This window comes from Anomaloglossus baeobatrachus, chromosome 11 (assembly GCF_048569485.1).
Source record: "Anomaloglossus baeobatrachus isolate aAnoBae1 chromosome 11, aAnoBae1.hap1, whole genome shotgun sequence".
NCBI lineage: Eukaryota > Metazoa > Chordata > Amphibia > Anura > Aromobatidae > Anomaloglossus > Anomaloglossus baeobatrachus.
The window spans coordinates 117,865,506-117,892,886 of NC_134363.1; positions in this window are offsets into that span (position 1 = coordinate 117,865,506).

A 27,381-nucleotide genomic window follows, 5' to 3' on the forward strand; every position below is an offset into this window, starting at 1 on the left:
GACACTTGGCTCTTTCCCTCAGCACCCAGCTTCCCTATGTTCTGATATCCATCTTGTCATCGGCACCCAGCTTCCCCAAGCTCTGCTACATGCACATCAGAGCATGGGAAAGCTGGGTGCTGAGAGACGTATAGCAGAGTATGGGAAAGCTGGGTGCTGAGGGAAAGAGCCCCTTTCCCTCAGCACAAAACATTCCCATCCCATGCTTGTATCTTTGTCCCCGCTCATATATAGTTCTCCAAATACTATAATGGCCCCCACATAGCCTTCCATATAGTATAAAGGGTCCCACATAACCATTCATATATTATAATGCACCTCCCATAGTTCTCCATATATTATACTGCGCCCCATAGTCCTCCATATATTATAATTCACCCCAGGCCTCCATGTATGATGCAACCAGCCCCCCATGCTCCCTGTACATTGCTGGCAGCCTCCCCCATGCTCCCTGTATACTGCTGGCAGCCTCCCCCAGGCTCCCTGTACACTGCTGGCAGCCTCCCCCAGGCTCCCTGTACACTGCTGGCAGCCTCCCCAGGCTCCCTGTATACTGCTGGCAGCCTCCCCCAGGCTCCCTGTACACTGCTGGCAGCCTCCCCCAGGCTCCCTGTACACTACTGGCAGCCTCCCCCAGGCTCCCTGTACACTGCTAGCAGCCTCCCCCAGGCTCCCTGTACACTGCTGGCAGCCTCCCCCAGGCTCCCTGTACACTGCTGGCAGCCTCCCCCAGGCTCCCTGTACACTGCTGGCAGCCTCCCCCAGGCTCCCTGTACACTGCTGGCAGCCTTCTCATGCTCCCTATATACTGCTGGCAGCTCCCCCATGCTCCCTGTATACTGCTGGCAGCCTCCCCCAGGCTCCCTGTACACTGCTGACAGCCTCCCCCAGGCTCCCTGTACACTGCTGGCAGCCTCCCCCATGTTCCCTGTATACTGCTGGCAGCCTCCTCCATGCTCCCTGTACACTGCTGGCAGCCTCCCCCATGCTCCCTGTACACTGCTGGCAGCCTCCCCCATGCTCCCTATATACTGCTGGCAGCCTCCCCCATACTCCCTATATACTGCTGGCAGCCTCCCCCATGCTCCCTATATACTGCTGGCAGCCTCCCCCATGCTCCCTATATACTGCTGGCAGCCTCCCCCATGCTCCCTATATACTGCTGGCAGCCTCCCCCATGCTCCCTATATACTGCTGGCAGCCTCCCCCATGCTTCCCCGGCCATGCACTGATTTAAAAAAAAAAACAAAAAAAAACAAACAAACACGTTTTTACCTCTCTCCTCGTTCCCCCGCTGCTGTCCTCACGTGTTCTCATTACCCACTGCTCCGTCCTCATCTGTCCTCCGCTCCCCTGCAGCTGCGGTCGGTGTCCTCCCGCCCTGCGCTCTGTGCTCTGAGCACAGCGGATGCACAGGAGTGACGTCACCACGCAGGCACAGAGGGAGAATGAAGGAGCGAGGAGATGCACGGGCCACTCCACGCTCCTTCATTGTTGCTCTGCGTGATGACGAGGAAGGGGGGGCCCGGTGCTGCCTCCACTGACAACGGGCAGGGGGCCCACTGTCAGCGGCGGAGGCACCGGGTCATACAACGGCCGTGTGGTCTGCGCCAGATCAGGGCTGCTGATCTGCAGAGCGGGCCCCTAAAAGCTGCTGGGCCCGGTCGAACTTGTGACCTCTGCGACCGCGGTAGTTACGCCCCTGTGCATCACGTTCAATTTTGTTGAATGTGCCACACAAACGATTAACCCCCATCACACGTACTTACCCGTCCATACGACCTCGATGTGGGCAGCGAACGTCCACTTCCTGGAGTGGGAGGGACGTTCGGCGTCACATCGACGTCACGCGGCAGCCGGCCAATAGAAGCGGAGGGGTGGAGATGAGCGGGACGTCAACATCCCGTCCACTTCCTTCCTTCTGCATAGCTGGCCGGGAGCCGCAGGACGCAGGTAAGATCTGTTCATCGTTCCCGGGGTGTCACACACTGCGGGTGTCACACACTGCGATGTGAGCTACCCTGGGTACAATTAACAACCCGACGTTCAATTCATGAGGAACGTTTTACCGTTCAATCGCAATCGCACGTAGCTGTTACATGTTACAATGTAACACATCGTAAGATAAATTGTAGCATGTAAAGCGGGCTTTACACTGCAGGTCTCCTCACAATCCAAAATCATCAATGCTCACTTTACATTTATAGAACTCAAGGAGTAGGAGATCTGTTGCATTCCTTGCGTCAAGCCACTCATGACCAATAGAAAACACCAAAAACGTCTTACCTGGGCCAAGCAGACAAAGAACTGGGCTGTTGCTCAGTGGTCCAAGGTATTGTTTACAGAAGAAAGGAAATTTGCATTTCATTTGGAAATCGCGGTCCCAGATTCTGGATGAAAAGTGGAGAGGCCACAATCCAAGCTGCTTGAGGTCTAGTGTGAAGTTTCCACAATCAGTGATGGTTTGGGGAGCCATGTCATCTGCTGGTGTAGGTCCACTGTGTTTTATCAAGAACAAAGTCAGCGCAGCCGTCTACCAGGAAATGTTTAAAGCACTTCATGCTTCCCTCTGCCGACAAGCTTTTTGAGATGGAAATTTCATTTTCCATCAACACTTTGCACCTGGTGGACGCCATAGGAAGCACGGCCCCTGGCACAGCGCGATGGTTTGCGCACAGGGATTCATATGCCTCATGCTCCTCTCATAGGCCTCCCAAATCTCCCCTGATGAATCAATTCTGAGGAAACGCGTCGGGAAGGGAAGGAGAGCGTCTGACCTATGCACCTATGTGGATTCGTGCCAGGGGTTCTGTGAGAAATTTCTTACATTTTATACCCCGATATTAACGTAACATCCACCCTTTTGTCGGGCAGTAGGGATTTATTACAATACGATATCCTACTCCTGCCCGAAAATATATAACAATTGAGGTAATACAGTCTCTTCTTTTCATATGGTATGACATCTTTGCTAAAAAATATAAGCTGTCTGGATTAAATAAATACCGACTGTACTCACTTGGTTTAGGTATTTCTCTTAACCAAAAATAACCCCTAAAAATTAATACCTAATTGTTTTTTTAAATATTTTGTGGTATTTGTACTCACGGTGTTTTTTGGACTTTCTGTCCTTTCAATATATATATTAAAAGTTAATTTTTAATTACCAACTGCTGTTACACACCCTAATCTTGGTAATACCTACTCTTTCTGAAGACTTTGCACCTATCCAAACTGCTAAAAGTACCAATACCTGGTTTAATAACCACAGTGTCACTGTGCCGGATTGGCCAGCAAACTTGTATGACCTAAACCACATTGAGAATCTATGTGGTATTGTCAAGAGGAAGACGAGAGACACCAGACACAACAATGCAGAAGAGCTGAAGGCTGCTATCAAAGCAACCTGGGCTTCCATAACACCTCAGCAGTGCCACAGGCTGATCACCTCCATGCCACGCCGCATTAATACAGTAATTCTTGCAAAAAGAGTCCCGACTAAGTATTAAGTGCATTTACTATACATACTTATCAGTAGGCGCCAACATTTCTGAGTTTAAATTTTTTTTTTCAGTTGGTCTGTTATAATATACTTCACATTGGAGACGTTAAGCCTGCTGTATATTCATCACATAGGAAACCGAGATTGTTGCATATACATCACATAAGAGACATAGAAACTGCTGTATACATAACATAGGAGACACTGAGACTGTTGTAACGTCACATAAGGTACACTGGGGCTGCTAAATATACACATGACATAGGAGACACTGAGACTGCTGTATATTCATCATACAGGAGACACTGAGACTGCTGCATTTACAAGACATACGAGACACAGAGACTGCTGAATACATATCACATAGGAGATGCTGAGACTGCTATATACATCATATAGGAGACACTGAGACTGTCATATATACATATCACAGAAGACACGAAGACTGCCATATATATATATTACATAGGAGATGCTGGAGTATATACGGTACATCAAATAGGGTACACTGGGACTGCCGTATATACAACACATAGAAAACACAGACTGCTGTATACATCACTTAAAAGACATTGAGTCTGCTATATATACGTCACATAGGAAAAACTGAAACTGGTGTATATATATCACATAGGAAACACTGAGACTGTTCTATACATCACAAAGGAGATAATGAGACTGATGTATCCATCATGCAGGAGACACTGGGTCTGTAATATATACACATCACATAGGAGACACTTAAACTGCTGTAAACAGCACATAGAAGACACTGGGGCTGATATATATATATATATATATATATATATATATATATATATATATATATATATATATACATCTCATAGGAAACACCGAAACTGCTGTATATGCATCACATAGGAAACAGTGAGACAGCTATATACCGTATATCATATAGGAGACACTGTGACTGATGTATCCATATCACATAAGAGACACGGAGACTGCACTATTCATCCCATAGGAGACATCGAGACTGCAGAATTCATCGCATAGGAGTCACAGAGCTGACTGTTTACATCACATAAGGAACACACATACTGCTGTATATGCATCACATAGGATAAACTGGGGTATGGTGCACATAAATCACATAAGAGATTTTGGGCTGGAGCATTTACATCACATAGGAGATACTGTGGCATATACATTACAGAGATACCGGGACTGCAGCCTATGCATTAGATGAGAGATGCTGCGGCGGCAGACTATACATCCCTAGGGAGATGCTGGGGCTGCAAACTATGCATTACATGGAATATGCTGGGCCTGCAGACTAATCATCACATGGGAGATGCTGCAGCTGCAGGCTGTACATCACATGGGAGATGTTGACGCTGCAGCCTATATATCACAGAGGAGACGCTGGGGCTGCTGACTATATACCAACTCCACACACAAAGAACGTCCTGACACTGGCACTGCTCAGCTTCAGGATGTATACCTTCAATGCATTTATACAGTACTTTGAAAAAGTATTTCTACCTTGTTAACATTCATGGTTAACAACCTCATGTCCTATTTAAGTGGCAATTAGCACTCCATATAGCATAATCAGATACAACCATGGACATCAGTAGATACCCATTTTAAAGGAGTGACACAAAAAAACAATAAAAAAACACCTTTATTAATATTCATTAAATATTTAAAAACAAGCAAAAGGCACCGAATACAAAGAGGGACACGGACAGGAAAAATAAAATAAGACTATTTTTCACAGGTTAAAGAGTATACACCTGTGCCAGCAAAATTCTAGATTATATAAAGGAAACTAAATGCATTGCTGCAACCCATAGACAAGTACTGCACATTAGTTATAATAAATAATTAATTGCCATACAGGTGGATCCCCACCAAAAGAGCAGTACATGTGTGTGATAAGTGACCACGTGCAGAACTCAAACCGAGCGCAGCAAAAGCATGTTCCATTGGCGACAAAATACAATCAATTATTGCCCCTCCATAGTCCTGACCAGAAAACTACCCGTGCATGGCACCCACTAGGATCCTGCTAGTGCAAGTCCCACCCCTTGGCGGGGCAACCATCACCAAATGGAACTGGGTATATAATGTGAAATTCACCAAAAAAATAAGGTGAATAAGAAAATTTGTTCACGAAGCACAGTACATGCCACGCACAGGCAGCTGAGTCAGGACGATAGAAGGGAGAAAGTGCTATTCAATCAACGAGCTGGCACAACAGGCACAAGTAAAAGTAAAAGTACTCAATTACATCACCTGAAGGTATTGTTCTGCCGTGACCCTCACACTCCGACACGTGTTTCGCAGTAGCTTTATCAAGGAGCGTGTCAGAGGTGAGGGGCAGGCTGGTTAAAAAGGCAGGAGCAACCGATAGAAGTGTACCTTTTAGATCATGTGATCGGCCCAGGAAAGGAAGAGAATTTAGCCTAATGACATGGCGCATGACGACTGTTGCCACCACCGCTATTGAAATAGACATCCCATATGCCGCGATCACTTGCCCGTGACGTCATGACCCATGTGATGATTGAGCCATGGAGACCACGGGACGCTTCTGACGCGACGTGGGAAGCCAACGGGCAGCACATCAGGCATGCGCACTAGGCAGATTCTCATACATGGAGAGCAAAATAAAAATATTCAAATCAATTAGGCTTCCATAAAAGCAGCCTCACATTTCAAAGAGATATTGTACACCACAGCATTATTGTAAGAATATCAGCAACATTAATATAGTGACAGGATAATAACAAACACCATGTTAATAAAAATAAACAAAAATGACATTGCAAATAGTAACCAGGTGTTATTCTTGTAAACAATATACATACTATGAACAATATACAATACCCCCCATTAAGTTATAACACATTCACCAGTACATTATATAAAAAAATCACACCCATTACATAAACGGATCATAGATCGATAATAATAATTTATAGGAATGGGATCCTCTTCTTGTCTTTAAATGGATGCCATAAAAAGATGAACTCCAAAATATAGATGTAAAGGTAGTGCTCCCAAATAGACAAAAAACAGACATTGGTGACCTAATGGACTAAAAAAACAAACAGTTAAAATTACATAAAACCACCCACCAACTATCACCTGTTTAAAACCAGGTATATCTGCAAATGCTCATCAAGAGAAAAAAACAGGAAAACAATATGCACTGAAAAGTCACATGTATCACCCTACAGGAAAGCTGAAAACCCCATATTTTCATTTAAACCATTAGGGGTCAATGTCCCAAGTCTGTATATCCATTTTGTTTCGACTTGGGCAAGAATCTTGCCCAAGTCTCCCCCTCTCGCTCCCATGGAAACCAGATCTATACCTTTGACCTTCAACATGGTAGAATTACAGCAATGACATTTCTTGAAATGTCTTGAAATAGTTTTTAAAAGGCTTTCATCATTAATACCTTTGGCCTCCTCTATATCTAAACAATGATCCTAATTTTCAGCTCCCTCGTGGTCAAACCGATGTTTTACACAGGCATTCAGCCTTGTAGAGGACCCCCTTTGATGAACACGTAATTCGATGTCTAATATCAAACTCCCGTGATCCATCAAAGTTGTGAAATCTCTTGGCTTTGATGAGATTGGCACATGCCTTGCATAAACCGCAAGGAAAAAAGCCAAGCGGTAACAGTTGACTAGACATACCCACCCGAGATGGTTCGTAGTGGCTATGAACCAGCATGTCTCTTAGATTTTTTGCACGCTTAGCCACCATGGATGGTCGTGATGGGAGAATTGTTCTCAAGATTGGGTCAGTCATGAGGATATTCCAATGTTTCTGAACAATCATTTTCAACCCATCCCACTTGCTGTTATAAGTTGTGATGAGATTGGATCATTCCTATTACTATCTTTTATAACATTGGAAAAGAGAAGAGAATTCCTAGACGATTTTCTTGCCCTTTTAAAACCATGTTTGATAACTCTCCGACTATAGTCTCTAGTTTCAAATCTATGCGCCAGTTCCTCTGAATGAGTCATAAAGCTGGCATCATCCGAACAAATCCTTCTAATTCTGAGGAACTGGCTACTAGGGATCCCCTGGATGGTACTTTTGGGGTGAGCAGAGGACGCAAGCAATAGCGAATTAGTGGCCGTCGACTTGCGATAAACTTGTGTGGACAGAAGACCATCAGGTTGGGGAGATAAGGTATGCACACCAGTGACTATGTAAGGGGAATACATGGAATAGCAGAAACTGCTGTGTGACTACTGACTTGAAAAATCCAATAGCTATATGCAAGAGTGAAAATGTGAAAAATGGAATCTGCATTACTGCCATGAACATATGAATCAAGAGAAATTTAGCTACTGAATTGATCAATGCAATAGAGCCCCAACACTACGCCAAAGTATTTCTCTACGTTGGGGTCCCTAGCTTGTGTGTGTCCTCTCATGCAGTTAAAAAACTTACCGTGTAAGGGAAGCTGAGACCCAGGCTATTTATGCGTATGATATGGATTGGCAATAGGTGTGGTTGTGGAGGGTTCCCAAACGAAAAACAACTAACAAATAAGAAATAACGTTTGGAACACCATTCTAAGTCTGAACTGGGTGCAAAAACCTAAAAAAACATCACTATGGGGAGATAAGGTATGCACACCAGTGACTATGTAAGGGGAATACATGGAATAGCAGAAACTGCTGTGTGAATACTGACTTGAAAAATCCAATAGCTATATGTAAGAGTGAAAATGTGAAAAATGGAATCTGCATTACTGTCATGAACATATGAATCAAGAGAAATTTAGCTACTGAATTGATCAATGCAATAGAGCCCCAACACTACGCCAAAGTATTTCTCTACTTTAGGGTCCCTAGCTTGTGTGTGTCCTCTCATGCAGTTAAAAAACTTACCGTGTATGGGAAGCTGAGACCCAGGCTATTTATGCGTATGATATGGATTGGCAATAGGTGTGGTTGGGGAGGGTTCCCAAACGAAAAACAACTAACAAATAAGAAATAACGTTTGGAACACCATTCTAAGTCTCTTGATTCATATGTTCATGGCAGTAATGCAGATTCAATTTTTCACATTTTCACTCTTACATATAGCTATTGGATTTTTCAAGTCAGTATTCACACAGCAGTTTCTGCTATTCCATGTATTCCCCTTACATAGTCACTGGTGTGCATACCTTATCTCCCCATAGTGATGTTTTTTTAGGTTTTTGCACCCAGTTCAGACTTAGAATGGTGTTCCAAACGTTATTTCTTATTTTTTAGAAGACCATCAGGTGACGCGACAATCCTCATGTCCAAAAAATTAATTGTACGACCATATTCAAAGGTAAGCTTAATGTTCAAATCATTATGATTTAAACCTTGCATAAGCTCCTGAAGACCACAGACATCACCCTCCCAGATAAACTGGACATCATCAATATACCTGACCCAATTTAGGACCTGGTGTGTACACAAGTTGCTGTCGTCCACAAAAATCTGCCGCTCCCATGCCCCCAAGAAAAGGTTGGCATAGGATGGCGCACAACAAGCCCCCATGGCAGTTCCCTGCGTCTGTAAATAAATTTTATCGTTAAACGTAAAAATATTGTGTGTTAAAATAAATTCCAACAAAATAAGTATTAAATCCACCATTGGTCGTGAGATGTTACTAGATTCCAGGTACCATGAGACCGCCCCAAGACCATCTGGGTGTCTAATAGATGTGTACAAGGATTCAATGTCTGCAGACACCAACAGCATATTATCCTCAAAATGAATACCATCCAGACGTCTTAGGACGGCGGTGGTATCCTGGATATAAGATGGTAATTCCCATACCAACAGTTTCAAATAAAAATCTATAACCTGACAAATCAATTCTATCAGGCTACCATTGCCCGATATTATGGGCCTGCCAGGGGGGTTTGTTGGATCCTTATGAATTTTTGGTATCAGGTATAAGGCCGGGAGCCGTGAATGAAGTCCCTTTATAGTGTCCAGGAATTTTTTCGGTATGATGCCCTTATCATATGCCCGTTCTAAAATCAAAATTAGAGAATTGTGGAAAGACGAGGTGGGGTTAAACGGCAATTTCCGGTAGCAATTACCATCACTCAACAATTTATTAGCTTGCTCTTCATATTTGTCACACGGCCATATGACGAGGTTGCCGCCTTTGTCGGTTGGCTTGATTAGCACATCCTGCCAGGACTGTAACTCTTTCAAACCAACCCACTCAGCTTTGCTGAGATTACGGGATGGTGAGGGCAGTGCAGCCAATCCCTCAATCTCCTCAGAGACAAGTTTGGTGAAAACTTTTAAGGCCAGACAAATACTCAAGCTGGGAAATTTTTTTGATTTATTCATAAGTTGCAACGGGAAATTACCAACCTCATATCCTGAGCTTACCTCCTCCAAAGATTGCAAGGCCGAAAGTGCTTCCTGCTCCTCCCTAGTGGTGAAGACGTCAGAAACCTGTGATTTGTGATGTAATTTTTTGAGCAGTATTTTCCTTGAGAATAGGTGAACGTCCTTCACCGCTGTGAACGCGTCTAAAACATTTGAGGGAGAGAACGTTAGTCCCTTTTCCAACAGCCGAATTTGTGTGTTGGAAAGCTTGTGTTGGGAAAGGTTAATTACCTGTGGCCCATCCTTTTGTTTATCCCGCGGATTAAAAATATCATATCCTTTACGTTTATATCCACTATGTGAAGGATTTCTTGGACCCTCAGAGCCACTGGTTGAAACCATGCTTTCCGACACAGAATTCAAAGACTGATTGGACGCAGACCTAGAGGTGATCAAATTTGGTACCTTCTTTATCTGCCATTTGTATACTTTATTAGAATCAAAATCATGGACATCACGCTGTATTTCTTCAATTTATCAGCGCTGATCTCCTTCTCCCAGCGTTCAAAGTCCTTGTCCAAGCTTGCAAACAATTCAAGCAATTCATCCTTGGACAGATCTTTTTGAATGACCTCTTCCAGCTCTTTTATTTCGGCCTCCAATTTTTGGAGGGTAATTTTGTTTTTTTCATTGATAATTTTAATGAACTCAAATGAACAAGTAGCAGCAGCCTTACACCATCTCATAACCAGGTCCTCCTGTTCTAAGTCAAAGCTGGGGTACAGGTGTATTCTAAGACCCCGGGGTATAATTTCCTGTTCACAATAACGTTCCAATGCATTGTTTGTCCACCAAATTTTAGTTTTTTTATGTAAGGCATTTTTATATTTCTTGATGCTATCTTTGCATGACACCTGAGGTAGATTTGTAACGTCACCTTTGCTGAATAGTGTTGAAGCTTTAGAAAGCCAGCTCGTTTCTCTGGCTTTAAAATCCATGTTGAATTTGGACCAACTGTTCAAAAAACAGCATACAAATATGGTTAACAACCTCATGTCCTATTTAAGTGGCAATTAGCACTCCATATAGCATAATCAGATACAACCATGGACATCAGTAGATGCCCATTTTAAAGGAGTGACACAAAAAAACAATAAAAGAACACCTTTATTAATATTCATTAAATATTTAAAAACAAGCAAAAGGCACCAAATACAAAGAGGGACACGGACAGGAAAAATAAAATAAGACTATTTTTCACAGGTTAAAGAGTATACACCTGTGCCAGCAAAATTCTAGATTATATAAAGGAAACTAACTGCATTGCTGCAACCCATAGACAAGTACTGCACATTAGTTATAATAAATAATTAATTGCCATACAGGTGGATCCCCACCAAAAGAGCAGTACATGTGTGTGATAAGTCACCGCGTGCAGAACTCAAACCGAGTGCAGCAAAAGCATGTTCCATTGGCGACAAAATACAATAAATTATTGCCCCTCCATAGTCCTGACCAGAAAACTACCCGTGCATGGCACCCACTAGGATCCTGCTAGTGCAAGTCCCACCCCTTGGCGGGGCAACCATCACCAACTGGAACTGGGTATATAATGTGAAATTCACCAAAAAAATAAGGTGAATAAAAAAATTTGTTCACGAAGCACAGTACATGCCACGCACAGGCAGCTGAGTCAGGACGATAGAAGGGAGCAAGTGCTATTCAATCAACGAGCTGGCACAACAGGCACAAGTAAAAGTAAAAGTACTCAATTACATCACCTGAAGGTATTGTTCTGCCGTGACCCTCACACTCCGACACGTGTTTCGCAGTAGCTTTATCAAGGAGCGTGTCAGAGGTGAGGGGCAGGCTGGTTAAAAAGGCAGGAGCAACCTATAGAAGTGTACCTTTTAGATCATGTGATCGGCCCAGGAAAGGAAGAGAATTTAGCCTAATAACACGGCTCATGACGACCGTTGCCACCACCGCTATTGAAATAGACATCCCATATGCCGCGATCACTTGCCCGTGACGTCATAACCCATGTGATGATTGAGCCATGGAGACCACGGGCCGCTTCTGACGCGACGTGGGAAGCCAACGGGCAGCACATCAGGCATGCGCACTAGGCAGATTCTCATACATGGAGAGCAAAATAAAAATATTCAAATCAATTAGGCTTCCATAAAAGCAGCCTCACATTTCAAAGAGATATTGTACACCACAGCATTATTGTAAGAATATCAGCAACATTAATATAGTGACAGGATAATAACAAACACCATGTTAATAAAAATAAACAAAAATGACATTGCAAATAGTAACCAGGTGTTATTCTTGTAAACAATATACATACTATGAACAATATACAATACCCCCCATTAAGTTATAACACATTGACCAGTACATTATATCAAAAATCACACCCATTACATAAACGGAACATAGATCGATAATAATAATTTATAGGAATGGGATCCTCTTCTTGTCTTTAAATGGATGCCATAAAAAGATGAACTCCAAAATATAGATGTAAAGGTAGTGCTCCCAAATAGACAAAAACCAGACGTTGGTGACCTAATGGACTAAAAAAACAAACAGTTAAAATTACATAAAACCACCCACCACTATCACCTGTTTAAAACCAGGTATATCTGCAAATGCTCATCAAGAGAAAAAACCTCTTTGTATTCGGTGCCTTTTGCTTGTTTTTAAATATTTAATGAATATTAATAAAGGTGTTTTTTTATTGTTTCTTTGTGTCACTCCTTTAAAATGGGCATCTACTGATGTCCATGGTTGTATCTGATCTTGTTAACATTCAACATTTTTTTGTAAATGCATTTTTTGGGGATTGTATGTTATAAACCAACACTAAGTAGCAAGTATTTCTGAAGTGTAAAAGAAATGATACAGGGTTTTCTAACTAGTTAATTTTAAATATATATATTTATTTTAAATATAAATCTGACATGCATTTGTGAGGTGAATTTGTATTTATCCCCAGTAGTCTGATATTCTTAAATAAAAGTGACCAATTGGCCGCAGAATTCACCTAATTGGTACATTGAGTCCACCTGCATGTAATTTATTCTCCGTAAAACTACAGCGGTTCAGTAGAGGTCAGAGGTTTGTTTGAGAATATTATGGATCAAACTGCATCATGAAACCCTAAGAACACACCAGACAGGTCAGGGATAAAAGTTGTAGAAAAGAGTAAAGCAGGGTTAGCTTATAAATAAATAGCCCAAGGTCTGAACTTTTCACAGAGCATTGTTCAATCCAACATCCAAAACTGGAAGGCGTATGGCACAACTACAAACTTACGAAGACATGACTGTCCACCTAAACCTGACATCCCAAGCAAGGAGAGCACTAATAGAAAAGCAGTCAAGATGCTTGTGGTCACTACAGGGCAGCTGCAGAGATATACAACTCAGGTGGGAAAATCTATCCACAGGACAACTAATATTTGTATACTCCCAAAATCCAGCATTTATGGAAGAGAGGCAAAAAGAAAGACATTTTTGAAAGCAAGCCATAAGAAGTGCCGGTTGCAAAAAGCCATATAGTGGACACAGCTAGCAAGTGGAAGATGGTGTTCTGGTCAGATGAGACAAAGTACTACTTTTTGGGCTAAACGCAAAACACTCTGTGTGGCAGAAAATTAAAGACCCTGTCACACACAGAGAAAAATCTGTGGCAGATCTGTGGCAGATCTGTGGCAGATCTGTGGCAGATCTGTGGCAGATCTGTGGCAGATCTGTGGCAGATCTGTGGCAGATCTGTGGCTGCAGTGAAATTGTGGACAATCAGTGCCAGGTTTGTGGCTGTGTACAAATGGAACAATATGTCCATGATTTCACTGCAAACACAGATCTGCCAAAGATTTATCTCTGTATGTGACAGGGCCTTTACACAATCTATCACCCTGAAAATACCATCACCACCATCGCATATGGTGGTGGCAGCATCATGCTGTGGGGAGGCTTTTCTTCTTCAGGGACAAAAAAGTGGTCAGACTTGATGGGAAATTGGTTGGAGCTAAATACAGGGCAATCCTGAAGGAAAACCTGATAGAGATGTGATGCCCTGGACTAGTCAGGTCATCCCAAGTAGTCCCATGCACACACACCCCCCCTCCCTAAAAAGATGACAGCAGCCAAACTTAAAAACCTTGTCACCACCCTCCAGGTTTGATGTCCACACCAGGGGGCGGAGCCAGGTGGTCAGCTCCACCCACCGAGGAGTTCACAGACCTGGAGGCGGGAAAAAGACACAAGTTCAGAGTGTAGTAGTCTAGTCTTGACAGTGAAGGAGAGAGGTCGAGTTCAAGGGCAGACCTGTGACTAGGCCTGCCAATAGTCTACTCAGGTGGCTGGGTTGGAGCCCAGTCAACTCTGGCAAGGAGGCAGACGGTGGTGGCCGCCTGCAGGAGCTGGGATTACAGTAGGGACCGGGGTCGGGCGGTGGCCCGCCGGTACCGAACCGGGGAACCGATTGGAAACCAGAACACCAGGAGGGGTACTCAAACCCAGCACAAAGCCCCGAACCAACAGGGCCGAGTCAAATCAACTGATTAAGGACTGGGCTTAAGGACCTTTCCCACACAAGACCCGTTAGAAGACAACAGCCCAACCGTACCGGGTAAAGCCACCTCCAAGGCATAGAGACCCAAGGGGCCAGCGTCTGCGGGCAAATGTACCGCCCCACGGGCTCGGCTGCGACCTCCGAGCCGCTCGGATCCGTGTTCGTACTGCGGGTGGTGGCTCGAGCCTCTCACGGACCTGGGGGCCACGTCGCTCTGCAAGGGAGTTGGCGCTACACGCGGGGATTTGGGTGATGAGTTCCACGGCCGGGGCCGCGGTGGTTTGGTTTTAGATGTTAGTTTGTGACGCCACCCACGGGTTATGGTGATTGTAGACACCACCGCTGCGGTGAAGGTATGGGGGGCTCCCGGGAGCGGTGTAATGGCGCAGCTAGGTGTTGACCTCTCTGTGGGTAGGGGGTGTTGGTCCCGGGGCCCGGTAGGCGAGGGCCTGGGTGCAGGGTGAAGTATTGCGGTGCAGTGCGGTGCGGTGCCTGATGGCACTGATGTACTCACTCTGACACAAGACACTGGAGTCTCTGGTAAACCAAACGGAGTGATGAACGGGGCCCGCAGCCGGCTGCAGCTTCTCCCAGAATACGTTGATGGTTTCCGCCTTTCTCCTGCACCTCTGTGTGTAAATGTTTGACTCCTATGCCGAGACACTGGTAGTCCGCTCTCCGACTTGAATATGCTGTAGGAGCCCGTTTGCCCACAGATGCTGGCCCTTTCGGTCTCTATGCCTTGGCGGTGGCTTTACCCTGTATGGTTGGGCTGTTGTCTTCTATCGGGACTTGTGTGGGATAGGTCCTTAAGTCCAGTCCGCAATCAGTTGATTTGACACGGCCCTGTCGGTTCAGGGCTTTGTACTGGGTCTGAGTACCCTGCCTGGTGCTCCGGTATCCAGTTGGCTCCCCGGTTCGGTCCCGGCGGGCCACTACCCTGTCCAGGTCCCTTACGGTTCCACCGGTCGTATTCCCGGTCTCCTGTAGGTGGCCACTACTGTCTGCCTCCTTGCCAATGGCAACTGGGCTCCGACCCAGCCACCTGGTAGTCTCTTATCAGGGTACAGACACAGGACTGCCCGTGACCTTGAATGCTCCCCACTCGAACCTGAACTTGACTCTCCTTGTACTAGAACTAGACTGTTGTGTTTTCCCGCCTCCAGGCCTGTGAACTCCTCGGTGGGCAGAGCCAACCGCCTGGCTCCGCCCCCTGGTGTGGACATCAAATCTGGAGGGTGGTGATAAGGTTTTTAGGTTGGCTGATGTCACCTAACCAGAGGGGGGGTGTGGTGTTGTGTGTGACTACCTGGGATGACCCGACTAGTCCGGGGCGTCACACAAACAGGGCTCTTCCGACACCCAGCAAGCCAGGGAGCGGACTACCGTTGCTTAGGCATAGGAGTCAAACATTCACTTAAAGAGGTGCAGGAGAAAGGCGGAAACCACCAACCTGATAAGGGAGAAGCTGCAGCCGGCTGCGGGCCCCGTTCATCATCCCGTTTGGTTTACTAGAGACTCCAGTGTATTGTGTCATAGTGAGTACACCAGTGCCTTCGGGCCGCGCACCGCGCCGCACCGCACCAGCATCCAGCACGCACCTGTCCCCACGCCTCAGCACCTCCCTCGGGCCCCCGGGACCATCACTTTCCTACACACGGAGGGGTCAACACCAAGCTGCGCAACACCGTCCCCGGGAGGCCTAGTTAACGGCAGCGGTGGTGTCCATCCATTCACCACAACCCATGGGTGGCGTCACAAACTTACATCCCTTCCAAACCACTGCGGCCCCGCCCGTGGAACTCCCCACTGAAGTCCCTGCGTGTAGCGCCAACCCCCTTGCAGAGCGACGTGACCCCCGGGTCCGTGAGGAGTTCGAGCCACCCACCATATGAGCACGGATCCGAGCGGCTCGATGGTCGCAACTGAGCCCACGGGGCGGTACAGAGACAGCAGAAGACTTGAGACTGGTGCATTAGTTCACCTTCCAGCAGGACAAGAACACTAAACATCCTGCCAGAGCTGCAATGGATGGTTTAGATGAAAGCATGTTCATCTGCGTGAATGGCTTCGTCACAGTCCAGACCTAAATTCCTTTGAGAATCTGTAAGAAGACTTTAAAATTTCTGCTCACAGACGTCTCCATCCAATCTCACTGAGCTACAGCTACTGCGCAAAGAATAATGGGCAAAAATGTCAGTCTCTAGACATGGAGAGCTGATAGAGACGTATCCCAGACTTCCAGTTGTAATTTTAGCGAAACGTGGTCCTACAAAGTATTGACTCTGGGTGGGGGGAGGCTGAATACAGATGCACATCACCATATTCAGATTTATATTTTTCACATATTTAGAATATCCCCTTTACTTTACACTTCACAAATACTTGTAACTTACAGTAGTGTTGGAATATCACATAAAACCCCAATAAAATTAAGTTTGTGGGTGTAATGTGAAAAAATGTAAAGTGTTCACGGGGTATGAATATTTTTCAAGGCACTGTAGTCCAAAAATTAGTTTCACCATAACATAAATCAGCCCTCAGATTTATTTTTACTCCATTCTGTCACTGTCCAACCCCTTTATTTTAATTAAAATCAGCAAGCATTAACTTATGTTGTTGTTCCTTTCTATCTGGAAATTCTTCTCTGTAAGGTTGTGACTACATGGTGATCCCCTTGGAATTGCATGGCTTTATGTTCCCTTCAGATAGGTCACTATTTATGTAACTTGAACTTATTGGTGATGAAACTGCATGGAAAGTACCAGGTATCGTGAGGGGGAGGGAAGAAATTCCTTTCCCAAGTGATAATGAAGATAACTCAGTGTCACACAATTACAGTTTAGGAGATCCAGGTTCAGTCTCTGCACTGTACAGTGATAAGTGATACTGTACCTAAGGGAGTCATAGCAGAGCATAGAGGAGTCTGAAGAAAACATGGAAGCACATTTTAAGAGAAGTGCACTGTGTAAAAGACCATCATAAATGAGAAGCAGTGATGCAAAAAAATAAAAATAAAGAAAATCTTCAGTGCTTCTTATATAGTAACAGCACTTGTTTTCCATAAATCACTGCAGGTGTAATCTGATCTCTCACTGACAACAGAAGTGTAGAAAGATTTGGGCAGTTTTTGGCTGTAAATGATCAGTAGGATATTAAAACTGAAGAAGTTAAATATATATATTTCTATCTAATATGATAGAGTGACATGTAAGATTTTGTGAACCCCTTGTCAAAATTACTCTGATGCGGGCGTCACACGGTACGATATATCGGGCGATATGTCGTCGGGGTCACGTCGGTAGTGATGCACATCCGGCATCGTTTGACATATCGTAGCGTGCGACAGCTACGAGCGACGGTGAACGAGCAGAAATACTCACCTTCTCGTTCATCGTTGACACGTCGCTCACTTTTAAAAAAATCGAACGTCCGGTTGTTCATCGTTCCCGTGGCAGCACACGTCCCTCCGTGTGACACCCCGGGAACGATGAACACAGCTTACCTGCGGACGCCGGCAATGCGGAAGGAAGGAGGTGGCGGGATGTTTACGTCCCGCTCATCTCCGCCCCTCTGCTTCTATTGGCCGGCCACTGTGTGACGTCGCTGTGACGCCGAACGTCCCACCCCCTTCGGGAAGTGGATGTTCGCCGCCCACAGCGAAGTCGCTTGGAAGGTAAGTATGTGTGACGGGAGGTTAACGACTTTGTGCTCCACGGGCAACTAATTGCCCGTGACGCACAAATGACGGGGGCGGGTACGATCGCTCGTGCAATCGCACGATAGATCGTCCCGTGTGAAGCCCGCATGAGTGTGAACACATAAGCAAGTTGAAGAGTAAATGATTTCTAAAAGGCATAAAGTTAAAGATGACACATTTCCTTTGTATTTTTGGAAAAAATAAACCCAATATTTTCATTTTTTTACATTTTAAAATTACCAAAAACGGACAATGGGCTAATGCAAATATTTGGGCACCCTGCATGGTTAGTACCTAGTAGCACCCCCTTTGACAATTATCAGAGCTTGTAAACAATTTTTGTTGCAGCCAAGTCTTTCAATTCTTGTTTGAGGCATTCTCATCTATTCTGCCTTGGAAACGTTTTCCAGTTCTGTGGGATTCCTGGCTTATCTTGTATGCACTGCTCTTCCTTGGAAAAGTCTTCCAGTTCTGTGGGATTCCTGGCTCATCTTGTATGCACTGCTCCTTCTTGGAAAAGTTTTCCAGTTCTGTGATATTCCTGTCTCATTTTGCATGCACTGCTTTCTTGGAATCGTTTTCCAGTTCTATGAGATTCCTGGCTTGTCTTGCATGCACTGCTCTTCCTTGGAAAAGTCTTCCAGTTCTGTGAGATTCCTGGCTCGTCTTGCATGCACTGCTCTTTTGAAGTGTATCCACAGATTTTAAATGATATTCAGATCAGTTGATTGTGGTTTATTATAAAACCTTCAGCTTTGAGGTTGTCTATTGTGGATTTTTATTTATGTTTAGGATCATTATCCATTTGTAGAAGCCATCCTCTTTTCAACTTCAGCTTTTTTTTGCAGATGGTATTAGTTTTGCATTAAAGGTTTGTTGACATTTCATTAAATCCATTCTTCCCTCAACCCATGAAATGTTCACCATATATTCACCATAAATGTTCACCATATGTTGCAGCCAATATGGCATATTGGCTGCAACATGAACCTAAAGCATTATTGATCCACCCCCATGCTTAATAGTTGGCAAAATATTCTTTTCCTGAAATTATGTGCTCTATTTTGCCACACATACCTTTAATTATTGTGGCCAAAGAGTTCTATTTTAACCTCATCGGTCCATGGAACTTGTTTCCCAAAATGCATCAGGCTAGTTTAGTTGTTGTTTTGCATATTTCTGCGTCCTTATCATATGATTCAGCGTCAGGAGAGGTTTTCTTTTGATGACTTTTCCAAGAGGGCCAAATTTGTGTAGGGATATGAAAAGTAGAAAAATGTATCACAACTCCAGAGTCTGCTATATCTTCCTTAAGGTCTTTTGCAGTCAAGTGGGTGTTCTGCCTATCAATGCTACAAACAACTCTCGCAGAAATTTTGCTTGGTCCTCTAGACCTTATCTTGACCTTCACTGTTCCTGGTAACTGCCATTTCTTAATTACTTTTTGAACTAAGGAAAGGGCAACTTGAAAACACTTTGCTATCTTCTTATAGCCTTCTCATGGTTTGTGGGCTTCCACCATTTTCATTTTCAGAGTGCTAGGCAGCTGCATAGCGGAACCCATGGCTGCTGTTTTTTGGCACAAGGTTAGAGGAAGCTGCGTTTTTTTTAAAGCTGTAAAATTTGCATCATCTGACCTTTCCTAACAATAATAGTGTACAAGCCATAACCCAAACAGGCTAGTTAAGGTCTGAAACCTTGGTCAAACGTATTTGAGCACACAGATCTCTATTTTATTTTTGCCAAAATATAAAGGAAATAAGTAATCTTTAACTTTATGCCTTTTAGAGATCAGTTCATCTTCAACTTGTTTAACTGTTCACAATAACAGTAATTTTAACCAGAGGTGCTCAAACGTTTACATGCCACTGTATGTAACAAAGTTTCTTATCTACACTTTTAACTTATTCAGTTTTTGTCTCCTTCAATGATCATTTAAAACTAAAAACTGCTTGGGGTAAGTTCACACAGTGCATTTTTCGTGGCGTTTTTGCGAGTTTTTCGGGTGCGTTTTTGCACAGAAAACTGCATGACTTTGCTTCCCCAGCAAAGTCTATGAGTTTTCATTTTTGCTGTCTGCACACAGCGGGTTTTTTTAGCTGCGTTTTTGTGGTGCCCACAAAAACGCAGCATGTCAATTATTTTTGCGTTTTTCACTGCGTTTTCCACCCATTGAGTTTAATGAGATGTTCAAAAACGCAATGAAAACAGCAAATTGCAAATTTAGCTGCGTTTTAGTGCGTTTTTATTTCTAAAAGCACAGCTATAAATGAAAGGGGTGGGTAGTAAAGTGACATGTACAGGAAGAGGATTTCTTCTGTCAGTAAACATAGAAGCGTGAATCCTCCCGGTACCGCTGCTACCATTTCCCGCCCAGTGCCATGTCCGCTCCCATGCAGGAGGTGGAAGCGGCTGCTAAATCAAAAGTGAACAGTAGAAAAATGTCATACTCACCTGTCTGCAGACTCCCGGTGCCATGTCCGCTCCCAGCTCCTCTCCCGGTCCCGCCACCCCCGCTCCGGCTGTGTGCCGGCTCCCAGGCATGTCCGACGATAGCTGCATGACCTGGCCGTGAGGACCTGGCGGTAATCACCTGATATGGTCACCTGACGCATCAGCTGATCGTAAGTCTCGCGGTCACGCTGGATTTTACTGCGGAGTGACTGATTCCCCGGAGCTTGCAGTCAGTTCATGACAGCTGCAGACAGGCCAGGGTGATCTCCGGAGTTCAGGTGAGAGCACCGGAGATTAGCCCGGGATGTCTGCAGCTGTCATGAACTGAATCGCAAGTGCCGGGGAATCAGTCACTCTGCACTCGCTGTAAAGTCCAGGCTGCACGCCAGAGCTCAGGTGAGAGCTCCGGAGTGCAGTGCAGGTACCTGAATCCAGCCCTGGGATTACTGGAGATTCCTTCGGTAGCCAGTCCGATGCTGCACAGAAGTGCTTTTTGTTGTTTTTTTTTTTTTGCACTGATGCATCAGCTGATTGTATAAAAGCCATTTATACAATCAGCTGCTGTGTCATGTGATTCAGGCCTTGAACCTGACACATCATCTGATCGCTTTGCCTTCCAGCAAACCGATCAGATGATATTGGATCCGGATTGGACGGCGCGGGATCCTTGACCCAGGATTACTGCGGAGGGGGGTTCTTTATTTAAATAAAGATGGAGTCACTAATTGTGTTGTGTTTTATTTCTAATAAAAATATTTTTCTGTGTGTTGTGGTTTTTTTTTATCTTTACTAGAAATTCATGGTGGCCATGTCTAATATTGGCGTGACACCATGAATTTCGGGCTTAGGGCCAGCTGATAATACACAGCTAGCCCTAACCCCATTATTACCCAGCGAGCCACCCGGCATCAGGGCAGCTGGAAGAGTTGGATACAGCGCCAGAAGATGGCGCTTCTATGAAAGCGCCATTTTCTGGGGTGGCTGCGGACTGCAATTCGCAGCGAGGGTGCCCAGAAAGCTTCGGCACCCTGCATTGAGGATTCCAATCCTCAGCTGCCTAGTTGTACCTGGCTGGACACAAAAATTAGGCGAAGCCCACGTCATTTTTTTTTTTTAATTATTTCATGAAATTCATGGGCTTCCCTATATTTTTGGTTCCCAGCTGGGTACAAATAGGCAGCTGGGGGTTGGGGACAGCCCATACCTGTCTGCTGTACCCGGCTAGCATGCAAAAATATGGCGAAGCCCACGTCATTTTTTTTGTTTGGGGGGGGGCAAAGAAATCCTGCATACAGTCCTGGAAGGAGGATGCTGAGCCTAGTAGTTCGACAGCTGCTGTCTGCTCTCTTGCATACACTATTGGATGGAGGATGCTGAGCCTTGTAGTTCTGCAGCTGCTGTCTGCTCTCCTGCATTCACTAGTAGATGGAGTATGCTGAGCCTTGTAAGTCTGCTCCCCCTGACTCTCCCTCCAGCATACAGTCCTGGATGGAGCATGCTGAGCCTTGTAGTTCTGCAGCTGGCTGCTCTCCTGCATACACTAGTGGAAAATGAAGAACATATGGAAGAAGGAAATGACATCAGACTTTTTTTTTTTCAACAATCTTTAATGACAATGTTCACTGATAAAAAAAACATGCAGAAAAACGCAGTGAGCAAAACGCAGCCAAAAACACACCAAAACGCATGCGTTGTTTTCATGCGTTTTTTAAAGATGCTTTGTTTCTGTGTGTTTTTAGCGCTAAAAACGCACAAAAATGCAGCGTCAAAAGAACGCAGTGTGTGCACATAGCCCAACTCTGTCTGCAGGTCTGTCATCAGTGAGAAATCAAATTACACCTGCAGCTTAGAGAAATTTATATAGAAGGGAATGAGACAAGAGACAAAGACAAATGGCTAAAGTTTCTAATGCAGAGAAGAAAACTGCTACAAATGTAGATTATGAGTCATTCAATGAAAGAAATAGTGTTAGGCCTTGTGCGCACTAGGCGTTTTTGCCGCGTTTTTAGCGGCGTTTTTTACCGCGTTTTTGTGCTGAAAACGCAGTGACATTGCTTCCCCAGCAATGTCAATGGGTTTTCAGAAGTGCTGTCTGCACACAGCGTTTTTTTTTAGCTGCGTTTTTGTGGTGACCACAAAAACGCAGCATGTCAATTATTTCTGCGTTTTTCACTGCGTTTTTCACCCATTGAGTTCAATGAGATGTTCAAAAACGCAATGAAAAAGGCACATTGCAAATATAGCTGCGTTTCTATGACTAAAAACGCAGCTATAAACGCAAGGGGTGGGTACTACAGTGACGTGTACAGGAAGAGGATTCCTTCTGTTGGTAAACACAGAAGCATAAATCCTCCCGGTACCGTCACCGCTGCGTCCACCTCCCGTCCTGTGCATGTCAGCTCCCGTGCGGCGCCATGTCCGGGCGGGAGGTGGAGGCAGCGGCGAAAACCAAAGTGAACAGTAGAAAAAAAAAATGTCATATATACTCACCTGTCTGCGTCTGCAGGGTCCCGGTGCCATGTCCGCTCCTGTCCCGGTCCCGCCGCTCTGGCTGTGTGCAGTCTCCCCGGGGCAGGACCTTGCTTGCAGGACCTGGCGGTGGATCACCTGATGCAGTCACCTGACGCATCAACTGATCGTAATTCTCGCGGTGTCGCCCGGCCGGCTATCAGCTGATCCTGCCGTCAGGGGACTTCATCAGCTGATTACCGGCAGCTCCGGCAGCGATGGGACAGGATCAGACTCTCATCCGATCGCTGCAAGAGCTGCCGGTAATCAGCACATAAGTGAGTATTATTTTTTTTTTTGCACCGATGCATCAGCTGATTGTATAACCGGCTTTTATACAATCAGCTGATGTGTGATGTGATTCAGGCACTTGATCCTGACACATCATCTGATCGCTTTGCCTTCCAGCAAACCGATCAGATGATATTGGATCCAGATTGGACGGCGCGGGACCCTAACCCAGGATTACTGCGGAGGGGGGTTCTTTATTTCAATAAAGATGGAGTCACTAATTGTGTTGTGTTTTATTTCTAATAAAAAAAAATTTCTGTGTGTTGTTTTTTTTTTTTTATCATTACTAGAAATTCATGGTGGCCATGCCTAATATTGGCGTGACACCATGAATTTCGGGCTTAGGGCTAGCTGATAATATACAGCTAGCCCTAACTCCATTATTACCTAGCTAGCCACCCGGCTTCAGGGCAGCTGGAAGAGTTGGATACAGCGCCAGAAGATGGCGCTTCTATGAAAGCGCCATTTTCTGGGGTGGCTGCGGACTGCAATTCGCAGTGGGGGTGCCCAGAGATCTTGGGCACCCTGCACTGTGGATTCCAATCCCCAGCTGCCTAGTTGTACCCGGCTGGACTCAAAAATTAGGCGAAGCCCACGTCATTTTTTTTTTTTTTAATTATTTCATGAAATTCATGAAATAATTAAAAAAAAGGGCTTCTCTATATTTTTGGTTCCCAGCCGGGTACAAATAGGCAGCTGGGGGTTGGGGGCAGCCCGTACCTGCCTGCTGTACCCGGCTAGCATACAAAAATATGGCGAAGCCCATGTCATTTTTTTTTCTTTTTGGGTAAAAAACTGCATACACTAGTGAATGGAGGATGCTGAGCCTTGTAGTTCTGCAGCTGCTGTCTGCTCTCCTGCATACACTAGTTCTGCAGCTGTCTGCTCTCCTGCATACAATGAACATTTTGAAGAAGGAAATGACATCAGACCTTTTTTTTTTTTTTTTTCATCAACAATCTTTAATGGCATTGTGCACTGATTAAAAACGCAGTGAGCAAAAACGCAGCAAAAAACGCACCAAATCGCGGCAAAAACGCATGCGTTTTGCCGCGTTTTTTTAGCCGCGGGTGCGTTTTTTGAGACAAAAACGCACATAAAAACGCAGCGTGAAAAAAACGCCTAGTGCGCACATACCCTTATTCCTCATTGACAAGTCACCTGATGTTATAGTTCCTCCTAGTGGAGAAAGAGGTAGTGACAGGTTCCACTTCCAATATCCCAGCTTTTCGGTGTGGCATTTAACATTCTTCTTGCACTACTACTTTGACAAACTTATCTCACTATAATATTTCACAGAAAATAAGACCTACCCCAAAAATAAAGCCTAGCATGATTTTACTGGACTTTTGGAATAAGCTTAAACTATAAGCAATAATATCCCCTAGTTACAGTCAGGATCTGCATTTGAGGGGGAGGACTGGTGAATTGCCGAGGGCCCCCCACTCCCTTAAGATGTCCAGCATTTTCATTCCTGGGTTACAACCAGTTAGGGACCTTTCGTGATGATGTCAGGAAAGGTCCTCTAATTACAAGAGTCTGGAGGACCTAAAAAGGAGACAGGCTGGTATGTACTGTATGTGCAATGTGTGTATATTTACATGTGTATGTGTCTTTAAGGCACATATGGCATGGTACTACAGTGACCTTTGTGTGTCAGGTTTTAAAATGTTTTACTCTTTTTCATAAGCTGGCAATCTATGAGATATATGTGTCCATGTATATTTTGCCTACTGATAGAGCTGATCGGATTGGCAAAAAAACAGGACTGGCGGATCACTGCTCAATTAAAAATAAAAAAAAACGATCCACTTCAGAATCCGGTGCCCATATAAGTCAATGGGGACCAGAATCCAGAGATTGAAAACATTGGTGGAAGGGACAGGGAGGTAGGAGCGCGTGCGGTGTACTCACCCAGGCTGTGTCATGGCGGCAAACTCCTTCCAGGTCCAGCTTTTCCCTTCTGTAGCCGACAATTCAATATTCACTCTTTTGCCCGCCCACAGGCGCATGTAATTGGTTGCAGCTAGATGCGCCCCCACCCTGAGTGGCAGCGTGTCAGCTGACTGCAACCAATCACAGTCACCAGGACAGTCGGTTGGCAGGGAAAGCAGTGCGGCCCGCCCCTGTCAGAAGAGTGTGTGGCTGTGCTGGTGATGCGATGTCAGACTCGTGCGAGTCCTTGCAAGTGTGACTCCAGCCTAAGAGAAATAGCATGTGTTTTTTTTTTTTTATTTAGATAAATAAAAAAAGACGACGTACGGTCCCCCCTAATTTTGATACCCAGCCAAGATAAAGCCAGCTGGGGGCTGGTATTCTCAACCAGCAGCCGCGTGGGTCCGGACTTTTGCATTCCGGATCCGCTCAGCCCTACTTACTGATTGAACTTACTGTACATCTCCAATTCCTTGTTTTCTGGATTTTTCCCGGATTCCCCCTCTCAATGTTTTTTATTACACATTGTGATTGGAATTGTATCAATAAAAGCTTAATAATAAAAGGGCTTATTTTTTTGCGGGATGAGTTGTACTTTTGAATGAAACCATTAGTTTTACCATATACAGTAGTGTACTGGAAAATGGTAAAAAAAATCCCAAGTGTGAAAACACTGCAAAAAAAGTGTGACTGTCCAATTGTTTTTGAGATATTTTTTTCCACTGTGTTCACTACATGGTAAAATTGATGTATTAGTGTGATTCCTCCTGGTATGAGTTCATAGACACCAAACATGTATAGGTTTACTTTTATCTAAGGGGTTAACAAAAATTCTGGTTTGTCCAAAAAAAGAGTAGCGCTTTTGTCGCCATTTTGCGAGAGACATAGCGTTCTAATTTTTCTGGATCTGGAGCTCAGTCCTGGCTTATTTGTGTTCTTAGCTGACGTTTTTAACTATACCATTTTTGTGTAGATTCGCTGTTTTGATCGCCTGTTATTTCATTTTAAAAAAAAAATTGGCGACCAAAAAACATAATTTTGACGCTTGGAATTTTTTCTCGACATGCCGTGTACCGATCAGAAAAATTGATTTTATATTTTGATATATCGGGCATTTCTGAATGCGGTGATACCAAATATGTGTATACTTTTATTTTTTATTAACTGTTTTATTTGCAATGGGGGCTGATTTGAACTTTTAGGTTTTATTTATTTTTTCATATTTTTAAAAACTTTTTTTCACATTTTTTATTTATTTTACTAGTCCCCCTGGGGGACTTTATCACTGCGGTGTCCGATTGCCTGTGTATTTTTGCTGATCAGAGCAGCATCGCTCTGATCAGCAGAAATGCTGCTTTCCTGTGAGTGCTGGCGCTCACAGGATGTGAGTCATGGCAGTGTCAGCAGTCATCACTTGGCGCCGCGATACCATGGCAACACATTGGCGCCCCATGATCATGATACAGGTCCGTCAATGGCCGGGGGAACAGTGTGATCCCCACCGTGGCCATTTAAATTGCGCTGTCAGTCTTAGACAGTGCGAGCTAAAGGGTTAATAGGTGCAGGTGGATCTTCGATCCACTTGCGCCTGTTAGCCACATATATCTGCTGATCAGATCAGCATACTTGTGTGGGAATTACTATGGGCTCGCAGCCGGAGCACGCGATAACTGGAGGGAGGCAACCAAGTACACACTGGTGCATCCTTGGTTGTAAAGGAGTTAACTGCAGGAGTCTAGAGGACCTGAAAAGAAGAAAAGGCTTGTATGTACCGTATGTGCAGTGTGTTCATATTTTTATTTTGCACCAACTCACCGGGTCCCGGGGCCATCATCCCTGCCCACGGAGGGGTTAACAACTTGCTTCACAACATCTCCCCCGGGTGCCCCGTAACTGCAGTGGTGGAGTCCCAGCTCACCACGCACCGTGGGTGGCGTCACGAACTCAATAAACCCAATACGGCCCAGCCCGTACATATACGTCCCCCCTTTTATTCGGCGTGTCCGCGAGACCCCCGGGTCCGGAGACCCTCGATCCACCACCCCTGAAGGTCCGGACCCGAGAAGCGCCGGCTG